The 26,283-nt window shown below is 35.8% G+C and overlaps 1 protein-coding gene and 1 non-coding gene across 3 annotated transcripts in view; both read right to left on the minus strand.

Annotated features, from left to right (window-relative positions):
* The window catches only part of stumps (DBB domain-containing protein stumps), a 624,873-nt gene that overhangs the window by 540,546 nt on the left and 58,044 nt on the right, over nucleotides 1-26,283 (minus strand). The gene's annotated exons all lie outside the window — the stretch shown is intronic.
* TRNAR-UCG (transfer RNA arginine (anticodon UCG)) lies at nucleotides 1,901-1,973 on the minus strand. The gene has a single exon. It is a non-coding gene; the product is annotated as a tRNA-Arg (tRNA).

The raw sequence follows: 26,283 nt of genomic DNA on the forward strand, positions 1-26,283 counted from the left end.
TTTATTAAAATATTGAATCGCTTTATATAGAAAGTCCCTTGCACCACAATTTACATTATTCTTAACTGATATTTACTTACATGGATCCTTATATACATGGGATCAAAACTTAGTATAGGGTTTTGCTGTGAAATTAATCAGTAAATTATTAGAATGTTTTATTATGAAAAAATAAAAATATTAATAATTATAAAAAATTCCTACTAATTTACCGATTCACTGTACAGAAAAATCCAGTAGTAATATTTGTTCCAATGTATATAAAGGATCATATAAGTGAATATCAGTTAAAAATAACGTAAACTGTGGCGCAAGGGACTTCTTATATAAAGTGATAAAAGGATGACATTTTGTACATGTGTTATTATTAACCCGACATACCTGTGATAAACATTTTGTCAATGTAACTTTAAAAATATGGAAGTTAGTCATTTCAGTACAGTCTCCCTAAAGAATCACAGCACAAGCAGGATGAGTATAATCTACCCAATAATTAGATAATGAAGCGAGATGGATAGTGTGGAATGACGCAATGAAATAGAAGGGAAAATGGGAAAGGTATGTGATCTCACGTTCTTATAAGGTAATTTGGGGCTATGAGGAGGAATCATCTATGAAAATTCCAAGCCTGTTGGCCTCACTCCATTTTTTACCGTTCCGTTGAAGGAATTTAAGAGAATTTTGAAGGGGAAAACCTGAAAATGGTTCAGTTTATTCGATTTTTATGTATTTTAGTAGATTATTTTACGACGCTTTATCAACAGCTTAGATTATTTAGCGTCGGAATGAGATGAAGGTGATAATGCCGGTGAAGTGAGTCCGGGGTCCAACACCGAAAGTTACCCAGCATCTGCTCATATTGGGTTGAGGGAAAACCTCAGAAAAAACCTCAACCAGGTAACTTGCCCTGACCGGGAATCGAACCCGGGCCACCTGGTTTCGCGGCGACACGTGCTAACCGTTACTCCACAGGCGTGGACAATTTATTCGATGCTAGATTCTAGTTCAATGAATGAACGGAGGGAAATGGAAGGAGAAACATTTGAACGGTACGCGGAAGCTGAGAGAAGTGTCTACTGTTCCCCAACCAGGAGATAAACCGTGAAAGGAATGTGCTTACTATTGCGTCATCTATTGGAGCGAAGTATATAGATAATATTAGAGTTATAACGTCAGTTTAAAAATTATGCGCTCTCCTGCATATGTTATTTCCTGTATGGAGAGATTAAAAGACCAGGGGCCGTATTCATAGACATTCTTAGCGCGGGCTTTCGGTGGATGATCAGCGAACTAACGTTTTTCGTATTCATAAACCAGTGTCACCGATATGATATGAATCCAGTTTAGCACGCTCGTAGCCCGGGCTAGCGAAATATCTATGAATAGCACCCCAGGAGATTAACCGTGATCTAATTTTGTAACTAGGGTAGTATAAAAATGTGTATATCAGTGTTATCGTTTGTGGTTTGAGAGATAGCCAATAGAGATACTTGTACCCACGTGTGTGACCTTAAGACATCAACATTCATTCACAGCATCAGCCCGCTCCGTCTCATTCCCTGGAGACTTTCTCGTGGTTAGAGTACAGTATATAAGCTCCAAGCCTGTTGGCTACTTATCTCAGTCCGATTTTCGCCGTTCCATTTGAGAATTTTGAAAGGGAAAACCAAAATTGAACGTAATCTAACATCTACGACATGAAGATGGAGAGAAACACGACAATTCAGCAACAGGGCAAGATCGCCAAAGTTGTTAAAAGCCTAGGCAGCGAGTAAGGAGAGGAGACGCTACAGTTCTAGCAAGAATAGGGATCCGAAATCTTGCACTGTGTGACACTAAAAGCATTTTTTGTAGTGAAATATAATATGAAACAATATAATTAGGAAATAAAAAATTGCATCGACCGTGACAGGACTCGAACCTGCAATCTTCGGATCCGAAGTCCGACGCCTTATCCGTTAGGCCACACGGTCACTTGCAGAAAAGCGGCGTAATCTAAGAACACCACATGAGAGAGGACAGTATGAAAAACCTCGAAGCAAATTAACTAGAGATTTGAGCGAGATGGATCGTGGAGAAAACCATGAGGCACGAAGCTCATCTTACACTTATATTTCCATGGTAGACTACTACTAGTGACATCAGAGTAATCTCATATCAAAAGTTACAATTTTTCTCCCCTTGTAGGTTGAATATTATGGAAGTTTCACGTGAAAAAATTGCTTACAGGCTGAGAATATTCATGTATAAATGGGGTGCATCCCTTCCCGCAAAAAGAAAACTTATTATCCTGTCATTTAGCTTTTACAAGTATACTTGTTCAGACATCCACAAGTAGACCTACGCAGTCGATTTTCCCGGTCGTGATTAACATGATGTAATACCATCGCTTAAAGAAAACACAAGGCAAATGTAACTAATTCCTACTAAGCTTACCTAGAGGAGGAATGTACATTTTCCATTTCTATAGTGGGATATGACCCCTCTGAATTCGTAACTGGATACGGAAACTGTACATTTTAAGCCACAGAGCGTATCCCGAATCTCAGCGCTGAGCAATCTGATGGCATCACGGTGTTCCGAATTTCAACGATGACGTCACTGATGCTCCACCGGTGTGGCACCGGTTCCATCAGCTTGCAAAGTGGTGGCAGTATCCATCAGTGAATCTGATTGGTTCTTATATAGGGCGGGAATTAGCAGACGAATGACATGCACTTTTGTGTCATGGCGGTGTGTTCTGATTTGGTTCTACTGTATTGTTTATAATGAGCACAACGTAAAAAAAAAGTTAATGACTTATGAGCGAACATGTCAACGGACCAGCTATTACTAATGGTTCAAGAAATAAATTGTTTATGCTCTCTTTTCTTTAAACGAGATGATAGTACGGAAATTTCGCAAAATCTTGCTAGCACAGACAACAACTTGTACAGCCGCCAGCAGTTTGTTCCTATTTCGCTGCAGCGTGACGTCATTGAAGTCCACCGGTCCGGTGAGATTCGGAATACGCTGATAGCGAAGAATGAAATTTAAAGGTTATATACGATCACTTATCGGAACAGAAATTCGTTCGGCGCGTTCGAATTTTTATTATAGTATAGCTCATTTGTACACATTTCCGAATTTGTCATCAAATAGAGTTGTAATTTACCGCTAGAGCGCACTATTTCATTGCAGTATTCTTGATTGAACCTGGAAATAAAATGAATAGCTCTATATAAAACTTAAATAAACTGTGAAGAACACATTTGGTTGATTCATTATTTTCCCATCTCACTCCATATGTTTCTTATGCATATTATATTGCTGTAATTCTAATTTGATAAATTGTAAAGCTCTTCAAAGGCTTGGACTAACAAATAAGCTTCGCGTCATGCATTTCATTATTTTATACCTTCAGTATTACCGCGATTAGAGGCCCTACAATCGATATAATTGTTATGACATTCTTTATTTTCATCATGGCCCATACGGAAATCCGTTCAGATTTCTCTCCGGTCATGCGGACGAGCCGATACGGCTATGCGGCGATGCTCCATTTAAAATAGCGCAAAGAATAAAAATCCGAACGAATCCGTTCCGGTAAGTGAGCCCCCTATCTTTATTGTTTGTATTTTAAAAAGTCTGTCCGCTAGCATACAGTGACCGGTGTAATATCGGTTCAACCTCTGCCAAGTTTCTGTTACTGGCATATGTGAAAATAGCCCTAAACTGTGGCAGTAGCCTACTGTACAGTTATAAATGTTCTTGTGTCAATTAGTCGGTTCGTGGGAATCTACAAATCCGGTAGCAGATGAGTCTGGAGTCGCTAGTAGGAATTCTCTGGCTTTGTGGTCAAGCTGATGAATCCCAGAAAGCTGAGAGCGGCTGCCATTTCCGGCTCACGCTAAGTAGGGGGCAAGGGTCTTGAGAACGATTCGAAGCTTGGAGAACCCTACCCACCTTACTGAGAACTCAAAACAGAAACCGTTGCCAACGTAAGTGAAGTACACAAATTACTGCGTGGCACAATATTGTTTGCCGATTTTAAAATTAGTTTAGACTTCGCCAGAATTACGCAACTAATACATTTGCATGACTGAAACGTTCCACTCTATTTCTGTATGTATCTACTCATTTATTTTTATTTTTTATTTTATTGGGTTATTTTACGACGCTGTTATTCAACGTCTGAACGAAATGAAGGTGATAATGCCGGTGAAATGAGTCCGGGGTCCAGCACCGAAAGTTATCCAGCATTTGCTCGTATTGGGTTGAGTGAAAACCCCGGAAAAAACCTCAACCAGGTAACTTGCCCCGACCGGGATTCGAACCCGGGCCACCTGGTTTCGCAGCCAGACGCGCTGACCGTTACTCCACAGGTGTGGACATCTACTCATCATCATCTTCATATTATCACTATCATGGTTATCTTTAGACATCGGATTTTTATGCAGCAGTTAAAATATACTTAAAAATATGCAGTTGACATCGAAGAAATATGCACTTAAACATGCCACTAAAAATATGCACTTAAGTATGGCATTAAGACTAATAAAAATGTTGCTTATTTAATATGAATTCAAATTAATACAGGCAATAATATTTCCGAGTTGGCATTTTGCAACTGGGATCAGTGGTCTATTTCACGTATAGGCCTACACCCATGCTGATAGCTCGCTTCTAAGCTGATCCAAACAAAACATGGCGGAGTGGTGACGCAATACTTTTTTTTTATGATCTTACAAATTTAGAGTGACCAGATTCACATCGATAAAAGAGAGGACACAAAGCTTCGAAAAGGAGGGCATTGATCGAAAAAAGAGGATAGAAAATATTATGTACTTAGATTTATTAATTTTTTACTTGGTCATTTGTTTATTGTTTATTGTTAGTAAAATAACATGTACAAAAATATAATCTTAGTTCTTCCCTGAAGGAGTAAAAACTCGTGCTCAGGGAGATATCTAAACACAAAGATAAACACAAACAAAGATAATTATTTGACACAAACTGGGTCAAGAAAAAAAATTACAGGAATAAATTAAATTTAAAAATAAAATTTCAATTTTAACAATTTAAGTCATACAAATACATATAAATATTAAATCAATATATATTCTTTAAAAATTAAATTCCTAACGCTATTTTTTAAATTTTTGATACTAAAATTTTCCAAATTTGGGCATTTATCGATTATTTTAGTGTATAACCTTGGACCAAAGTAGGTATCATAGCTCAGAGCTGTACTAGTGAAACACTTTGGTTTCTCTAGTCGTATAAAATCGGATCTTTTAGTTCCATATTAATTTAACGACGTTGTATCAACTACTAGGTTATTTAGCGTCGAAGGGATTGGTTATAGCGAGATGAGACCGAGAATTCTCCATAGAATAACTGAAATTTGCCTTACGGTTGAAAAAACCTCGGAGAAAACCCAACCAGGTAATCAACCCAAACGGAGATCGAACCCGCGCCCGAGCGCAGCTCCGAATCGGAGCCTTAGTAGACTGAACTACACCGGTGGCTACTTAGATTTAGGCTTAGGCCTATATTATATTTAAATTACGTCAGTATCTATTTTATTACAAAATATTTGCAGTAGAGATTTAGGCTTAACTTATATCACACTTAAAAGTATGTTAATATCTATAATATTACAAAATAACTATGGTAAAACTTAATAATAATGATTTACAGTTAGCTACATATGAAAGTCGCGATAATCATTTACTAAAGAGGACAGAAAGAGTATATTCCGTCGATGCTGCTGCTATCTATAGGAAAATTACTTGAAAAAGGCGTCAAATTAGATAACTTCAAAATATCAGGCATACAAGTTACGAAAAGGAGACATTTCTTGATTTTTTAAAAATCCGCCCGGACCCCGGACGAAGGCCTAAAAAAGGAGGACATGTCCGGACAAAAGAGACGTCTGGCCATCCTACACAAACTGAATGTTATCGAAAGACAATATGTTGAAATATCTACGATATGTTCATATTTATTTAAGACAAATACATATATTTAAGCCCATATTACTGTAATATGTCAAAATATATAAATATATCGTCGTTGTTCCTGCAATAACTCCTATGTGACATATTTATCGATTTTCAGATTTTTCTCTATTAAATAACTTAATAGTGATACAGCAAATAATAAAATCTCCTTAGCCTATATTTCTTTCTTTCAAAAATTTAAGGATTCACAGTCTCCTATGTAGACTATTATTAGCATAGAATGAATAAATGTGTTTTTCTTCCTACTGAACAATTCTATATTTTGTACATACGAGTTATTGCAGGAAGAACGACGATATGCAATTTAAAACTTGAAGAACGTCAAGCATGCTTCAATTACACTTTGTATTTCATGTGTGAGAGCAAACAAAATATGCATTTGCATATAAATTCGATGTCTAGTTATCATCATCGCTATCATCATCATAGATTAGATCTGTTATCCTGTTCCTGTTTAAAATATTTTCTATTTCTTGGGAGCAAGATGCAATTTTAAAACAATAGTTAAAAGTAAAGTCTATGAAATTACTATACATACAAAATTATAAACTTACGTAATTATAAAATCGTAAAATTATCAATCGGTTACTTTTTTACAATTGTTCTACCGATCTTTTGATGGACATCCTCGAGTACTTGCGATTTCGAGATTGGACTTACAAAATTAGGAACTCTCTCTACATGAACTAACCATGTGTTTAAGTTTTGTTTTTATGTGTTACTTTATATTCATCTCTGTAGCTTATCTAACGAATTATTCCATAATATGTCAGAAATAGCAATTTCTGCAAGCCGTATCTATAACTCATACAATCTCCGAGTATAATTTCGTTATTATAGTTACGGCTTGCAGTACTTTTTCACCAATTTATTTTTATCCATCTAGCATTTTTAATATCCCTAACGATATTCATTTTAAGCCGATAAAGACGAGATTCCCGTAGAGTAGAATGAACATGAATATAATATTGGCAATTAGTAAGAATTCTTTTCTGAGCCACACAAATGATCATGATTTTCACGAAGTATAAACTGCGCGCTCTAGCTGAACATGGTCTGCTTTTTACTTATTTATTCTGATGTAATTGCGCCTTTATGATCGTTATTAGTAGAATCATCGCCACCAGCTCCAATAATAATGATAATAATAATAATAATAATAATAATAATAATAATAATAATAATAATAATAATAATAACACAGTAATAATAATTTTAAATTCATCTCATGAGCTTTTGTTGATTATCCAAATGTCTTTATTACATGCTCCTTTCCTTTTTCTTGTAGTATGTGTTAAATTTTACATATTCTTCCTTTGACGTGTCCACTTTTCAGTATTTTTTTTTTATTCTCTTTATAGGCTATAATTTTACTAGCTCAAAATGTAATTTTACTAAGGTTAGTCATTAAATAAGTTTCCCAGTTTTGCTAAGGGTTTTATGTATAACTTACGCACAATTACATTATTTACAGTGTTGAATTGCAAACTGGTTACTATATTTCTAAACTCCGTTTCAGTTTGGTTGATAGGCTTTTCCCCTCTACTCACACTCTCTTCCTTCAGCGAAGGGGAAGATGCTACTGTCCATGTCAAATTTTCAAGTAATTGACTTTCAACACAACAACAAATTTTATTATTAACAATTTTTAACGGTAACGTACAATATTTCGAAAGTCTATACTACTAAGCGTTTGTATTTCATTTTTATTGCTGTTTATATAAACTGGCAAATTAAAATCTACTGAGGGCGGAAGATATATGTTTTCTCCACCGCTAGTTGCTACACTGCGACACACACTAGGACAATCTTCACTGTGTCACTCCCTCTTGACTTCAAACTAACATTCCTTAGTTTAATTAATTATTAGTTGAAAATATTGTAAGAACGACACTAAAATATACTCAAACATGTGATTGTCAAACATCTGTGTGGCTGTATTTCATATTCACTTATGAAATTACTTTAATATTTTATTTTCTTGAATGCACAGCTTGGGGGGTGCAGGTATATGAGGTAACAGCTACCGCTCAGTCGCTGACGAACTTAAGGCAAGTAGAAGGGGAAAGAAATGCCTTCGCATTTCCTCAACTTGTATGAAATGTCGTTTACATAGTCTTCTGGACGATTTATACACATATCCCGTCGTGATACAAGGTTCAAAATTCTCTCGGTGTAGAAATCCGGTCCTTGAAGTCCGAACCTATCATGAACAGCATCCTACTGTATACAGTTGCATTATCCAGAAATCGTCTTCCTCCAAGATGTTTCTGCAGTAACCGAAACAAACGAAAATCTGATAGGGCTAAATCCGAGCTGTAAGGAGGATGCTCCATAATGTTCCAGTGAAAATGTCTGCTAAAGTTCCTGTGTTGTCTTTGTAGTGTGGGGATCTGTCATTATCGTGAAGAATCTTAACACCGCTGAATGAAGACCAGACCTCTTCCTACGAATTGTCGTCTTTAACCGTCGTAACGTTGCATACCTGTCAGCTGTGATTATTGATCCGATCTTCATAACTGAAGGTGAAGTAGCGTTAGATCAACAGCAGTGTTTACACAAAGAAGAAACTAATTTCCACTCGCATGCAAGAAACAATCACCGAGGGAATCCTGCATGATGATTAACCACCGTAGTAATAATAGGCTATTCAAGTATATAAATAATGAAGAATTATAGTTTTCTTGTAGTGCCTTCACTTAGGAACTAGAAAAAAACTAAAGTTGTATAATGGAAGTGAATAATAAAATAATACTAAAGGAATTTTAAAAAGTGTGGTATCATGTACTGTAAGACTGTCATTTCTATCTCCCAACTCTATTGTTATTTCTCTAACATGTCATTTTGATTTCAAATAATTAAGTCTTGAAAGACCATTACTTAAAATTTTGGCGGGACTTTGACGAAGTTATCTCTGAGAAAGTGTCGTATGCTTTATTCTTCAATAATAATAATACTAATAATAATAATAATAATAATAATAATAATTATTATTATTATTATTATTATTATATGCTCAGCTGCTTCTGATTGAGGTTCTGGCTGATATGTACAGTTACACTTAAAAAGAATGAGACGATTCTTGGTCTTCGGAAGTTAAAGTTCTACAGCGCGGTTCACTCGATATCGACGTAACGATACATACCATGACAAATAGTACAAGAATTGTTACAAGGACCACAACAAGGACAAGGACCAGAATAAGGATCACGAAGAAGACAGCCATTTAAGGCCAGGATTTCACAACTTAGCTCGAGTCACAAAATATCATTGCTTCACTGTACCGAATGGTAAATGCCTGCTAAGGGATCTACATTCTGGACTGCTGCTGCCACTGTCTTGTCTCGGTAGCTCATATAGTAGCGTGTCTGTTCCAGTGTATAACCGAAACGTCTCTTGTTCGATCCCGGGTAAAACTTTTTTTTTATTGAGGTGTAATTAATTTGTTCAGAGTTCCTCGACTGTCTAATTTGTCGAAAAATATGGAATAATTTATGTCCAATTTCTGGGTCTTACAAGTGGGCTGAACCTCGTCAAAAAAAAATAAATCTTACTTGGAAGTTAAAAGTATTCTTCCTCAAACAAAAATCATAAGAAACAAAAAGAGACCTGTTAACTTAAAATCCTGTCCACATGCCATCAGCTTCTATTACAGGTCTAAGTCGATCCGGCATGGATGTCACAAGATTGTGGAATAAGTTCTGATCCCCGGCGAGATCTTCCCAGGTGTCAACAACTTGATCCCACAATTCGTCTCGATTTCGAGGGCGTCGGTGGGCATAGGTGGCTATCCTTCTCTTTTTCATTTCCGCCCATAAATTTTCGATGACATTCAAATCAGGTGTCTTCGGAGGCCAATTAATGATTTCGATCTCTGGTCTCCTTTGAAACCAATGAATGCTTGCAGCATAGTGCACGGGATGGTTATCCTGTTGGAACAGCAATGTTCCTTCGGGAAAACGTTCTCGGGCGGAGGGAAGGAATATATTTTCCAGAATGTGCTCGTAAGTTCCCGCATTAAACCGGCCATCGATGCGTTCTATAACGCCAGGTCCATCGTAAGACATCCACCCCCAACACGATATGCTAAAGCGCCCCGATCTTTCATGTCGGTGCACATAGCTCTGGTCGTGTCGGAGACCATCCTCACGATAGACACGGACAGGACCTTCGTAATCACTCGAGATGGTTGTTTCGTCGGAGAAAATTACATTTCTCCAAACGAAATCCACTCGATTGGTAGCGAAGGCAAGACGGTCGACAGCTTGTGCTTCCCCCAATATTTCCATTTGCGCAGCCCTCCGGCTCCTAATACCGCGGTTCCTCAACCTGCTGATCACAGTCTGTGAAGAGCTGGGAAAGTTAGATGCTGCTCTTATTTCGTTAGCAGTCAGAAAGGGGTCCTGTCGAACTGTCTCGAATAAGAGAGCATCCTCTTCCAAAGAAGAAATCCGCGGACGCCCAGGAATAGGGCGATTTTCGACCTCCCCTACATTTTGATAACGATGAACCCACCTCGCGGCTGTACTTCCAGGAACACCGACCAAAGGCCAGTAGATCTAACCCCATATCCAGCCTCAACTAGAGCTATAACTCGCTGTCTCATGTCACGTTGGTTCGCCATTACGATGAGAAATGAGGGATGACGATAATACTTTAGTGTAGACAATGACTATTTAACGTGATATAGAATTATTGAAATAAGAGACATCTTGCATAGTAAGAGTTAATAAATCAACCCTAAATTAAATATCTAAATAACAGGATATAACAGGAAGTCCAATTGTTGCGAAACTAATCAAATTAAATCTAAGCTGAAGTAGCACAGCCATTGATAAATGTTTTGTACACAGAATTAGACTGAATTCCTATTCGACAGAACCTATAATCAATGGCTTGTCTGAACATGATAAACAAATCCTAAGTGTTTCCAATGTCACTGAACAATTTCAGAATATTAATTAAAAAACTAAGAAAGGATCGTAAATGCTGTATCTAGTGATTATTTACATTTATGTCTACAAAATGAATCTTGGAAAAACATATATAATACTGGTACTACTGATATTAAGAGTAAATGTATTGAATTTTTCACTTAATTTCATAATCACTTCAGTGGATGTTCTCCACTCAATGTTGTGAAAAAATTCAAAAGTAAAAACATGTAGATAACGCAGGGACTTCAAAATCTCATGTATTAAAAAGAAGAATCTATATGTAATGAGTTCAATGTAATGATCCTCATGTTCTTAAATACTGCAAGAGGTACAGTGTAATTTATCAAAAATTGTGAAAGAGGGAAATAGAATATATTTGAATAGAAAAGTACAAAATTCAGATAATGAATTAAACCTATTCGGAATATTATTAAATTTAAACTTGTAGATATCCTAAGAAAGAAAATATTTTTTCATTAAAACCAATGATTATAAAGCAGAGGATCACAAATCTATTGCAAATTCTTTTAACATATTATAGTATATAGTACAGAAATATTATTGACAACTTAAACATTCAAGATTTTTCAAAAGATATTGCAATTGGTTACTTAACAGATGCATTTAATAATTAGTATTAATATATGTAATTAGTCAATAACTGCAACAGTGCTTTTTCATTCAATCATAACATGAATAAAATTGAATGCACATTAAATTAAACACTATTGTAAACACGTAGATAAAATAGTTAAAATTAACTAAAGGTGTGAGAATGAAATAATCCAAAGCCATACTTTTAACAAAAATTGTTTTGTGCGAGTGCATTTCTTACACATATGGGAAAGCTATTAATAAAATATTGTAATAATTACTCAACAAATGACACAGCCTAAGGTCTCTAAACCTTTGTAAAAGTTTGTGTATTATTATATATATTTTTTTAATTTCATTTTAATTGTTTTTAATATATATGCATTGTATATGTGTGTGTATAAATGCATTCATTAGATTAACGTTTATAATATTATAACTTGTAATTTTGTATTGTTTGCGATCATTAACACTTAATCTCAGGACTTTGTAAAATTCTATTTCAACGTTACTTAGCTATTTCAACGTTATTTAGAAAAAAAAACTCGTTGTGTAGACTAAGAATCGAACTCGCACTCTCCTACACAACACGCAGAAGTCTTACCGTCTGAGCTATTGAAACGACATGAAAGCTTTCCTTCCTGTGCGGAGTATCGATCTAGGCATGAATGTCCATTTACGATTTAACTACACGATTTATGTATATATTTATCTTTTATTTACGTAATATTATCATATTTTTTGCAGTTTTTGAAGTGAATTTCGGAACGATGCTAGTAACAAACCAAATAGCCTGAATTTAAGTAACTAAATATTCGTTATCTTGTGTATCAGTGCTCTGGTCTCCGATCATGCGCAGTGTCTTACATCTGAGACTTAGGAATATTCAATCGTCTCATCCTTTTCCAGGGAAACTGTACATCTATTATCAGGCAATACATCTCACTTCTCACAAGTGGTACCTTGTTGATATCACTTGAGAGGTTCAGACACAGTCTAGTATATGCAGTCACGAAGCTCAATACTTACTAAATATGCATCCATAGATAGTTGCTAACCACCAGGATCGCTACTATCGTCTCATCACAGACTCTTTCCCTAGCAGACGACAAAATGTATTGTACTTTCGATATCGTGTTCTTTTGAATAAATGGCCCTTTCCCGAGCAGACGACAATGTATTTTTGGGTTTTCTATTTCAGTGTATGAAGCTCAGTGAAATAATATATAATAACTTTATTGCGTATCATTGCTAAGTTTTATTTAGTGTAATGTGTCCATAAGTTCATTTACTTTTTGTTGCATAATATGTTGTAGAAATGATTACAAAACTGTGTTATTTTAATGTGAAGAGAATTTTACATGTTAACATAATCTGTTCGCTCAACATTTTAAGTTTAGAATGGAAGCTATTTTGAGGTTTAATAAAAAAGAATTTATATTGTGATTTTAATTTAGCACATCTACGTTCCTTAATTGTAGACAGAAAATTTACCATACCACTCCTATGAAATTAGTGTACGTACGATTGTGTTACGGTACTTTGTCTCTTAGGTAGTAGATAAATACAATAATTCAATACTCAATTGCAGTATTCAAATACAGACAAATTGAATGAGCGGGGTATCGACATGAAATTATGCATAATTATAATGTATAAGTGCGAATATTGAAGTACTGGTACAGTAAACATAACCTATAATTTCAACATATCTAAATATCCGTGCGGTGCAACTGAAAATTATTGAACCGTGCATAAATGAATGTACAAGAATTTCGCAATATTTAATCGAAATAAAGGCAGGTATTACACATACGAACAACGTAATTTTCACAACAAAAATAATATTACACCTTAACTCGTAAGTGAATTACCTATGTCTGAAGTGTTTCATAATCATTATTTTCAATTTTATTAATGCAATTGCACTATATTTTAGAGAAATATATGTTACTCTTTATGCATTCCAACTAATTTATATGGTTGAAACGCCGCCCTTCATGATCGGGTTAAGCGAGTCACGTGGTCTGCCTTACGGCCTGTATTAGATCACGATGGCAGTGACACAGTCTATTGTTCCTAGTACTCACAGCGCTCCAAGCGGCTAGCAATTATCGCGAGAAATGCAAAAAATCATCCCAAGCTTCGTGATTGTATATACTAGACTGTGGTTCAGACCCATCTTCGAACAGTTGACTGAACAACAACGTACTCAGCGTTGACGCAGTATCGATCTTGATATAGAAGTTGTCTAGTCAACTGTCCGAAGACATACCTGAACCTCATAAGTGAAACCAAGTTTACAACACTTATGAGGCAACTAGGCCAGGAGATAATGGGGTAGGGTGGCCAGTTCCTTCCCCCCCCCGATATAGGAGTCTGTCATGTTTATGATGAAAACGGTACCGATACCATGAACAACTTTTAATATGCAACCAATAATATTAAAATGGTAAGAGACTAATCAGAGGGGCAATGATTACTCTGTTCTACTTAAAAAATATGTGCATTATTTATTTATTTATTTATTTATGTACATATTTATTTTATTTATTTATTTGTCTATAACAGGGTAAAATCCCCCATTACAATAGACAGTACAAAATTATATTAGCTTATGCCATAAAAATAAGAATAAATGTATTTGTGACTAGGGAATACTACAGAAGTAGACATCTGTTGTGTTTTTCATATTTTCACCGAAAAGCACCGAAAAGAGAAGCATCATAGAGGTGTCCAACTTCGCAATAAGAACGCTAAACGGCCAAATAAAAAAAAAACTGACCGCAATGAGGTCACTGGGCCTTCTGGATACAATTACGCGAAGAAGACGACAGTGCGGTCCCAGCTGCACAAACTTTCCCATATCTGTTTATGAGCGGTGAGTGGATAATGTGAGAAATTTAACCCAGCACTCAAACAAGAGGACCAGATGCGAAATGGTGTTCACTCAGAAAGCTGTGTTTCTCGAATTGTAACGGTCCTGAGCATTTCAATATCTTAAAACACAACAATACTCAGATCATGTAAGATTTTAAAGGTCGAACAGACCTAAACAAATTGAAATTCTACACCCAAATTAAATCTTAATCCAACAATTGCAATAGTTTTCAATAAATATATTAATCGATTTTTATTGGAAGGTCAAATAATTGAATTAGCATGAATCTCTCCAATTGATAATAGACAAATTCTCTTTCTATATTACCTTTTTTCCGCTTATTCAAAATATGAAATTTTATCTGCTTACTCCCATACTTATTTTTCATGTAAATTAATTCGTAATACATAATTAATTGCGAAGATATCTAAACTGTTCAGTAACCTTTATATGAAACGAGTCAAAGTCAGGATAGGAGAAGAAATGTCAGAAGGAAGTGAAATAGAGACAAGAATACGACAAGGATGCCCTTTATCACCTACCCTGTTCAACATCTACTCGGAGGATTTAGTGAAGAACTGTTTTCAGAACATGGGAGGAGTGATAGTAGGAGGAGTAAAAATAAAGTGTATAAGATTTGCTCATGATATAGCGTTGTTAGCAGAAGAGGAGATGATACTAAGGGATATGCTACTGGAGCTAAATGACAGTTATGAGCAGTATGGGATGAAGATAAATGCCAACAAGACGAAAACCATGGTCATAGGAAGAAAAATAAAGAAGGTAAACTTGCGAATTGTAAATGAGGCAGTAGAGCAAGTGGACAGCTTCAAATACTTGGGATCTACTATAAGCAGTAATATGAGCTGCTGCCAGGAAGTCAAAAGGAGAATAGCAATGCAAAGGAAGCTTTTAATAGAAAGAGAAGCATGTTCTGCTGACCTCTGGAGAAAGAAATAAGGAAGAAATTAGTGAAGTGCTTTGAGCGGAGTGTGGCATTGTATGGGGCAGAAACATGGCCATTACGACGAAGTGAAGAGAAGCAACTAGAAGCATTTGAAATGTGGATATGGAGAAGAATGGAGCGTGTGAAGTAGACAGGCAGAATAAGAAACGAAATTGTGTTGGAAATAGTGGATGAAGAAAGAATGATGCTGAAACTGATCAGAAAGAGGAAAAGGAACTGTCTGGGTCACTGATTGAGTAGAAACTGCCTTCTGAGGGATGTATTGGAAGGAATGGTGAACGGGAGAAGAGTTCGGGGCAGAAGATATCAGATGATAGACGTCATTAAGATATGTGGATCGTATAAGGAGACAAAGAGTAGGGCAGAAAATAGGAAAGACTGGAGAACGCTGGGTTTGCAGTGAAAGACCTACCCTTGGGCAGAACACTATGAATGAATATACCTAAAAGAGAAGTGCAGTGTACATTTTTAACCCTTTTGTTATTCTGGAAACATTTTCACCGTTATTTATACTCGTAGATATTATATTTAATCGATAATATAATAATAATAATCCATGACGATACAGCCCGTGAAGGGCCCAGACCGACCAGCCGGCTTCTGGCCTCACGCCCACATTCCGAAGAAGAGGTGGACGATCATCCAACCAGAATGGAGGTATCGTGTTGTTACCATGATGATTCCCAGCATATTTAATCGATATAACATAGGTACAAATAATTTTGAATTACAAATAAAATGAATAACTCTTTTAGAAAAGTGGGATAATGGATATGAACATGATATTCACTTCTGTCATTTTTGATCTGCATAAGAGGTTCCTAAGCCTCACAAGTTCTTGATTTATATGCAGGATTTGGCAGAAACAATTAGAGGATTTATTGTTCGGAAAAGAACACTATAATTGGAAAAATAATGTTGAACAGCAAAATTGAAAATATACCTAAAGTATACCATTTAACTTTATATTCATTTTTTGAAGATAACTTCACTCAGGTGAGTTCCACCAGACTTGACATAACACTCTGCACGGCGCTTAAGGGGAGGCAGAGGTGAATATTTCAAAATCCACAAAATTTATCCGATTTGTTTGAAATTATTGATGGTGGATACTAAGTATGTTATTAGTAATGGACACACCAAGTTTCAACTTAGTAAGTACAATAGTTCTGTAAATATTAATAATTTTATAAAACTTTATGTCGTTTGATATAAAATGCTCCATGCACCATATTGTAAGAAATTTTCAATATTTCTTTTTATTTATATGTTCAGAGAAGGTATATAAATAATGATAAGTATTAGTTTATTATGGGAATAATATAGTAATACAGTCATCTTGGTTTTAATTTCATACTTTTGAAGAGCACAAAATCAAAAACTAACATCGAAATATGAAAATAAGGGTAATAAAAATGGAAAAAATCCAAAATTTTCATTTTTTCTTCAGTCTTGTTCGAAAATTTCACCTCTGCCTCCCCTTAATACTGTCAATCATTCTCTGCAGCACATCCCTTGGGATTACTTGAATTTCAGTTAGAATTCTGTCTTTCAAATCTTGGATCGTGTGAGGTCCTTCTTGATACACTTTGAGGTAACCTTACAGGGACAAATCAGCTGCTGACAGATCAAACGACCGTGGAGGCCAATTTATGTCACCAAAGCGAGAAATCACATGCTGCGGGAACATTTCTCTTAAAGTCTGCAGAGAAAGGATGAAAGAGTTTAAATCATAATGTACGATAAGATGCGCCTAACACTTCTGTCCGACATATCCAAGGCTTGTGAATGCTGAAGAACAGGCCTGCCAGGACTCTGCTGGAACACCGTCCTCACTTCACATTTTCTTAACTAGAACGGTTCTAGGATGTCCAGAAAGCTTCTTGTCGACGACTGATGCATTTCTCTTAAATGCATAAATACAATTCAGGTTGATCAGACGAGTTGGAATGTTTCCCATTTCTTTCGATATGAAAGCAACATCTAAAAAGACGTTGTGCTTGGGTAGCAGAGTCATTGTTAAAAATTCTTTTCTACGCAAAAGCCCGATGTTCATTCAACCAATGTTCCATTATTATTAAATGATACTAATTACTCGACACACTGTGGTGTACAACAATGTTACGAGAGTTATTTCATAAATAATGTAAGAGCTCTGACTACATGAAATATGTCTGTATCTAATGCCTACCCACTTCATTTGCGTGATTCGGGTTCCGCATACTTCGGAGAGATGGCAGGACTACCCATTTTCAAATTGCACACCACTTCGGCGGGCCACTTTATGTATGGTGTGTATCTGTGAAGAGTTATGTCGTGTACTAGGGTGAGTGTATGTGTAAGTGAATACATAAAATATAAATTATAACAATTAACGATGTACAAATTTAAGGAATGTCGTCTGGAAAGGGAAATTATTGCATATTACGGGAGGAGTTCATTACAAAAAAACTCCTGCGAGACAAAATTCCGGCACACCGATGTCACCAACATAACCTCGGCAGTTGCTAGCGTCGTTAAATAAACCGTAATTAAGAATTCACTAATATTGTCGTAATTTCTTTCCGCGGCATAAGATGGTGTCAATATGTGTTAAAGTCGTCATTTGACACATAATAAAACAACATTAAAACAAAGGAAGATTTCATATTTCGAACGGATTCGAACCCAATCGCTATGGCTTCTCGAGGCAGTGAATCTCAACGAAAGAAGGGAAATCAGAGGTGAAACAATTAAAAAGAACGTGATCTCCCCTACTTGCAAGGGAATTTGGGATTGTAAAATAAGAATCAATGTGGGCTGCAAGCCTGCTGACCACTTGTCTCACTCAATCTCACTCAGTTTTGACCGTTCTCTTGAATTAACTTGAGAGAATATTGAAGAGAAAAGACCGAAAATGGACGTAACGTAATAGCTACCACAGTGGAATATCGCAAATACGACCCGCACAACTGCTGAACAACATCTGGACAATATCACCGAAAATATTAAAAATGGATAGTATATAACGATTGGCAGTCACTATTTATATTTTCCTACTTAAAAATTTCCCTTGTGCCCAAAATGTTTCCAACTTAAACGACTTGAGGTACCGTAATTGAATACTTTTAAGAAAATTGAGGTGGTATTTCACCAGAATTTCCCAAAATTGGGAATAGCGTCTTACTCGTTTTACCACAAGTGTCTACATACCTAGATATATGCTAACACGTTTTTCTTCAAAACTTACAGCTGTTATTTCAATCATACTTAAACAAAAGAACTCAGGTAACCAAAATTGATGATAATATCAGTAAAAATGTAAATATTGATACAAGTGTCCCTCAGGGAACAATTTTAGGTCCTATTCCATTTTTAATACATATTATTGAATTATTAAACATTGATTTGGAAGTACATAATGGCTCCTGTTATTCTTACGCTGATGATACGGTGGTGATTTTCAGTGGTTTAACTTGGGAGGACACTTATAAACATGCCAATGTAGGTATAAATTTGATCAAAAACTGGCTTGATGCAAATTTGCTATCTCTAAATATAACTAAAACTACTTTGGTGCCATTTTCTTTAACAGTCTCTGGATTGAACAAATTGAAATCACTTTCTCATTTAACATTAATAATCCGCAACTCATTTTGTAAACTCTCTACAACCTGTAAATGCCCTTGCCTGAAAGAATCTGTAGATGTGAAATACCTGGGAATTATTGTTGATCAGCACTTGAAATGGGATAGACAAATCACCTTTTTATGTAACAGGATACGTAAAACAATTTACAAATTTGTAAACCTTCGCCATTACTTGCCTACTCATGTATTACGTTTGGTTTATTTGGCTATAGTTGAATCTGTTATCCAATATGGTATAACTGGATGAGGAGGCATTACAAAAACTGCTCTTTTTCCTCTAATTATGTTGCAAAAACGTATAATCAAAATTTGTTTGAAAAGGCGACTGGATTATCCAACAAATTTGATCCATTCCGAATTGAATGTTTTTAGAATTGACCAAATTTATAAATATTCTTTAATGAAATTCTATCATAAAAATAGAATGAAATTTGTAGCTCAGCCACATGCTCATAATACAAGACGAAATGAAATTCTTAAATTCGTTGAACCTAAATATTTCACATCTGCTGCTTTACTACACAGTACAAATTATGGTCCACGTCTATATAATTCGATAATAACATTTCATCCAGAATTGACTACTTTAAGCAATGAAATTTTCAGATCCAGAATTTAAAAATATATGACAGACTTCCCTGTACCATGTGTTGTAAAACAAGTTTATTTCTATCCTAAGTGTTATTTTTCTATTTTATCTTGGTTACTATATCAACATGACCTGCACTAATTATACTACTAATAATAATTTAATATTAATCCATCAATCTCAACATCGTCTCTTTTTCACTCAGTTATTACTAGTATTATTATTTACTAATTTTATTATCATCTTCATGTGAGCTTTTTCTTAAGTATTTTGTCTACAAAGTATGTATATCAATGCAACAGAACTGTTCCCCGAACACGAGCTTTGCTCTTTCGGGGTATTTTAATGTAACGTTTTTATGTATATGTTATTATTAAATAAAATCTAAATCTAAAAAATGTTGTTTTCGTAATAATTGTAATTGGACATTTTACCAAAATATTTCTAAATGTACATTTTACTAAAATATTTCTACCCGCATCTCAATTTGTTTCATAAGCGCTGAGAAACAAAAATACACAATGTATGCAGCATGGAGATTATGTGAGCCTAAAAAGGAAATGCAAGTATGGAGAAGAGTTGCTGCATCAGCGAGTGTATGATGTATCTTACAAGTGCCAGCCGTTTCCAGTTTCACTAATCTGGTCCTTGAGTGAAAGGGTTTAAAAGCTTAAATGCACCGTCGCCCACAATCGCGCTCAAGATTCAAGAGTGCAGATTAAATGTTAGAGAATTTATAACTAGATTTATTAAGCCTCGAGCTTCGCTGTGTTATGACCCGTGTTAACGCAGCCAGTAGAAAAAATCGCTGCGTATTAGAAGGTCAGGGGTTTACGTATTGCACTACCAACTTAGGAAAGTCCTTAACAGTGTTATTTAATGCAGGCTATCATATGTATAGGGACATCATTTTATTTTTGCTAACATTTCTAATATTAACCTGGCTATACCTTTGAATTAACAGTTAAGAACCTGAAACACTGTTTGCTACTCCCTTCCACGACAGGAGTTCGATGATACTGCTGTAAAATACAAACAAATCACTTTACTATACCTGGTAAGGTTTATCTTGTTTCAGTAGCAATAAAACCAAGTCCTTTCAAATGAGGATGGGTAAATTTTCAGGATTCCTTTCAAAACCTTGTTATTGTACAGGCTACCGGAACTCAGTTTCTTGAAAGACAAGCTCAGTGACGGAACTACACAGTACGAAGAGAGATGTTTTGTTATTTTATTTTGTGCTACAGAATGTATCAACTAGTCCCTTCCGCCACTGGATGGATGGACGGCATCGCTCCACTCCCCCATCGCCATAACAATACAGACGAAGTAAGACATATCTCCTTTCTCTCTCTTTTCACAGTGAGACAAGATACATCACACAGACTTTAGGTATAGGAGGGAACAAAAGTAGTTCATCCATTTACGTAAACTAGGAAATATCGCAATTTTGAGTTTGATAATTTTCATTAGATTTTTCTTTAATCAAAATACAGCACTGTATTAACAAGAAGTGTTTTCACTCACGAACTGAGCTATCAAGTCGAACGTATTCATTATGCAGTGTACATTACACTATCTATAGCACATTAGCGTACAATATAGAGAATGAAGTTGAATTGAAAAATAATCATAATATGGATATTTAAACACAATTTTGAAAACGGTGGCCGTTCATTTCAATACAGGCTTCAGTTCCTTTTTGCATATTATTGCACTACAGACTATTGCACCTAATTCCAATTAGCAGTTTCGTCCTTCGTACTAGTAACTCATGTTGAAATAATTCTGCACCTATTCTACAAAAGAGTAGGCCTACCTTACGTGCTGTAAATTCAATCTTCACTTCTGCTCTATCAGAAAAGATAAAATTACTCAGACATGCTATCTACTGTCCTTCCAAGTGGTTTTGTGGCAGGGTCGTAGAAAGGAGGGAAATCACATGACAGTGAATTAATTAACGAGACCCTTTTATGTAAGTTATTTTAAACAGTTGTATAATATTACGTAGACGTCCAATTCCTAACAGAAATTAATGTTTTCAGAAAAGAGCTAAGACAGCCTAGCCACAGCCACTAGCCTTTACCGAGGGGCGAGTAGAAGCGGGTGGGGGAAACCGGAATGCGACGTAGGCAAACAGACGACAGTACCTGTGCGAGAATATGATTCAATATTGAAAGCTCTTTCGTCACTGGAAAACGCGAACATATTTCTGGAACGTACTATACTCACCAACTCAGTACTGTTTGTGTTTACTATGACTGTAAGGCGACTTTGACTGTATACGCTTGTTTCTGTGTTGAGAACCGTTGGAAGTTTACTAATAGACGGGGTGGGAGTGAAGTACATTCAAAAACTCAGGTACAATAAAAATTGAAGTAAAAATAAAATGATGTCCCTGTATATGTTGTTAGCAGTTCTTTTAACAGTCAGCCATATTTTCCGATTTTATTATCATAAGACTGTCTTATTTCAAACTGAATATAAATTTATATTGTACAGTATAAAGAAAAAATATGGTGTCGCAATAATGAGACACATATATTCCCAATATATATTTTGCAGCAATTCACAATTTTAGGAAGTTACAAATATTTTTGTATGTAGTTTACTTTATAGAACTTTTATTTACAAGATTACAGAAATGAAATCATATGTATACTGTAGGATGAGCTTCTGTCTGTATTACTTTCAAAACGACCAACCGTAAAAGATAACGTTCAAGTGAAAGTGACGCCGTGCTTATTCATGTATATGCCATTTGTGCCTCTGTCTACTTTATTGGCGATAACCATGATGGAATAATGGACCACCTTGCAAACGTTACATCGCCGTTTGCGTCCTGGTACCCCATTTATCGATCTGATTTTAAAGACATCGCCTGGTTTCTTCAACTTTTGTTAAATTATAACAGCGTGTTATTCCATTTTAACTGTACACTTAACAGTTGAAGCATTTCTTCAAGTACTGTTAGTACTAACAGGCTGTTAAATCCCATGTTAATTTAACTGCCCAATTTCATGCAGTTAAATCATTTAAGTCTCTGTTAGCATAGAAGTATTCAATATGGATATTGCGTTAGATGCTGAACTTTTATATCTTGATTATTTAGAAAATGATATCCATGAATACATAAACAGAGCGGATGATTTCAGTGATTTGACAGAACAGAAGTTCATACAAAGGTACAAACAATTTTCTGCCAAGCCTCACTTTTCGCTTTCAACGTAGATCCGTTTGTTTGTTTGTTTATTCTCAATAATTGGTTTATACTCCGAAATTATTTCCAGAAGAAGACTTCTCTCGAACGAAGAGAAATTAGTTCCATAATTTCTTTTTGTTCCAGTGTTTTCCATTTCATAACAGCAATATCAATACGCCGTTCCACGCCGCAATTGTCTCAGTTCAGAAAAGAGAATTGAGCCTATACTTGGTTATAGGTTATGGTTAACCTCTAGAATCTCTGGTCCTAACAGAGCGTTAACAAACAAAATGTTAAAATGTGAAATATAAAGTTAAAGAAACGAATTTTTAACAGCAAATTATATTTTTAACTTACAGTAAACTAACGCTATGTTAGGTGTATTTTAACAAAGGTTGAAGAAACCGGGCCTTATTCACATAAAATAGATTAAAAAAATCTCTCTTGTCCATTAAAAGCCCGGTGATCAAGTTCTAAGTTACCGGAGTTCTTTAATAGAAATGAGGTAGACACTAAATCAGGCTTGCAGAACAGGGCGACAATTGTGGCGTTGCGTCACTCATCCCTTCCTTGGTAGGGGAGGGGATTTGCATTCAATGTCTGTGTTATGTGATTGCGTACGGGACACAGTGATGTCATTCAACCCCAGAGTTCTGTGGGCGGGGAACCACCGCTTTCCCCAGGCTTTCCACCCCTCTCTCGCCAGTTCTGTAACCCTGCACTAAGTATTGAGAAGGGAGATCGCAAAGTTTGCTTCAATAAATTGGTTTTTCTTCCTGTGTTACATTTAAACGTGTTTTGCTATACTTTGTTTTATGCAATTAATTTCCACGCGAAACAGAATCAAAATCAACACCATGTTCTCTCTATTTATGAGTCCATTAATGAAGTGGAAGAAAGAATCATATTGTCACAGCTATTAAATCAGTGAATAAATGGGCAACAGCAAATGTATACGCTTTGATCGCTAAATTAATAAAAATGCGTACTACCAAATTGTTTGCTGCCTATTGAAAACTCTCCTGCAGAATACCTACACTAACTCCAATTACATGCCCCGTTCCAGGAAATCGGTATCACCTGTTGCATGTACGAAGCGTGTAGGCCCTAATGCCCGTCAGTTACGCGAGAGTTGTAACTAAATAATTTAGTTCGTTGTCCGTCTCCCTGTCAATATTTTATGCGACTACATGGCGAACGAACATCAATTCAATTACAAGCGGTTTCCAATTTATGTATGCGGGACACAATACTGCTATAGCGGAAAATAACAATTCTGCTTTTATCCGAGAAATAGCATGTAGAGAATACAGGAATGTGAATTAGTTTAACAAAACATCACCCATGTGTTCTCCGCAATGGCTATGTGGTAGTGTTTCAAAGTGCTATTTCAATTAATTCTGCTTGGATTCGCGATAGGAAAATATTTATTGCATTTCATAGTTATTGACTATGTGTTTCTCGTACCGTACTGAGTTTGTCGTTAGTTCGCTCGTTTTCAGTAACAATGATTTTGAAAGAACAAAGCGAGAATTGTATTGTCACGTAAGATGTAGGCTACATGTGAAAGCATCAAACATTAAATCTCCGCATTTGTTATGTGAATACGTCTAGAATTTCGGTCTAGAACTAGGGTGTCATCCCAGAAAGTCCCAACATTTCTAGGCAAGTTTTGTTGCGCCTGTAATTTCTGAACTACAAGCCATATTCCAGGAAAGTAAACGGCGATCATCAGACGAAAGACCAATGTAGGCTATCATCTATCGTGACCTTGAATTGGAGCGGGTGACGTTATCTAGCGATACGGTAGAGGGGAATTGGCAGGTAGAGCGGCAGCGGAGGCAGAGTAACTCGAGAATTCGAAGCGATAGAATGTTCTCAGTGGTATCAAACGATTCGTAACGAACCAGGTTACAATCTCAATTGAGGAACAACCAATAGTCGACAAGTTAAATTGGAAAAAATCGTGTGTGAAATTGAGTGAAGAGAGAGAATTCACAATATCGACGCATATGCATCGCAAATAGGAGCGCGAGCATAAGCAACGGGTAGCAAATGATAGAGCACGATGGTTGCTATAGCAACCGAGATATTTACTCGTAAGAGTACTGGGTAAAGTTATTTGCAGTATTTTCGCTTTTAATTAATATGAATAAAGAAAATATTTTTCCTCTGTTTGCATCAAACACAAACTAATGTCCTTTTAAAGAGTGATAAACAAATATTGGTGAGTTGTGAGGTGGCCACAAAAACAAATTATCTTACATTGTTTTAATATAGCATGGCAGAAAGGAAAGTCTATTGAAAAAAAATGTTTTGCGATTGTCAACAATTATGAACACCTATCACAAAAAGTTTTAATCTAACACATTTCAAACTTTCCCTCCATGTCAAAAACATATTATTTGGGAAAATGAGTGGAAAACAAATAGTAGCCTACTTTTTTCAATTACACAAGCACAATGTGACGAATCCTCATACGTTTATTTTCTTCTATAAAAGTATGACATGTCTCTCCAGATTTTCACTATTCGAATTAAATATTAAACATTTTAGAATAGTAATTGCTTCATTTTGAAGAACTATATAGTTTACATTAGTATACAACATTCCAGCCCTTTATCTGAGTAAATAGTTCCTGAATTTACATTTAAAGGAAATTAAAGTTCGGAAGCCCTTGACTTCAGGCGGCAGAGAATTCCAGTGACGAGAAGTAGCAACAGTGAAAGATGAAGAATAAAGAGATAATGTGTGCAGTGATATTTCTAGCGTGTTATAATATTGTGACCGAGTATTTAAGTTATGATACCGAGAAAGACTATGGAATCGGACAGATAAGTAAGAGGGAATAGAGGTGTGCAAAATTCGGTATAAGAGAGAAAGGGAATGTAACTTTCTCCTCTCACTTAACCTGAACCACAATAATTTATCGAAAGAAGGCGAAATGTGATCGTAGTAGCGGACATTACAAATGAAACGAACACAAGCATTATGAACACGTTGCAGTTTCTGGGATAAATCTACCCTGAAATCACTGAATAAAATGTCACAATAATCGAAATGAGGCATAATAAGAGTCTAAGCGAAAATACTACAAACAGCTCTACCCAGTGCCCTTGAGAGTAAACATCTCGGTTGCTATAGTAACCATCGTGCTCCATATTTACAAATATACCCTGTGGTTGTCACATAAGATGTTTTCACATAAAAAATAAGATTGGGAAGATGGAGCAATGTCTTATCCGATTTATCTAAAGAGGTACGCGCGAGTTCGCGCCGTTGCAAGGAGACTGTTGGAATATCTTGAGAATTTCAAGAAAATTTTACATTATATTGTTCCACAGAAAATATTTATAACATTTTCAAGAGAGGAAAGCTGAATTCTGGACGTAATCTACGTAGAAAAGGAGAGCCTGTAGCTAAGTATTATTAGTAACACGTTTCGGTTTCAGGGTCGTGCCATTGTCATGTATCAATAG

This window comes from Periplaneta americana, chromosome 16 (genome assembly GCF_040183065.1).
Source record: "Periplaneta americana isolate PAMFEO1 chromosome 16, P.americana_PAMFEO1_priV1, whole genome shotgun sequence".
NCBI lineage: Eukaryota > Metazoa > Arthropoda > Insecta > Blattodea > Blattidae > Periplaneta > Periplaneta americana.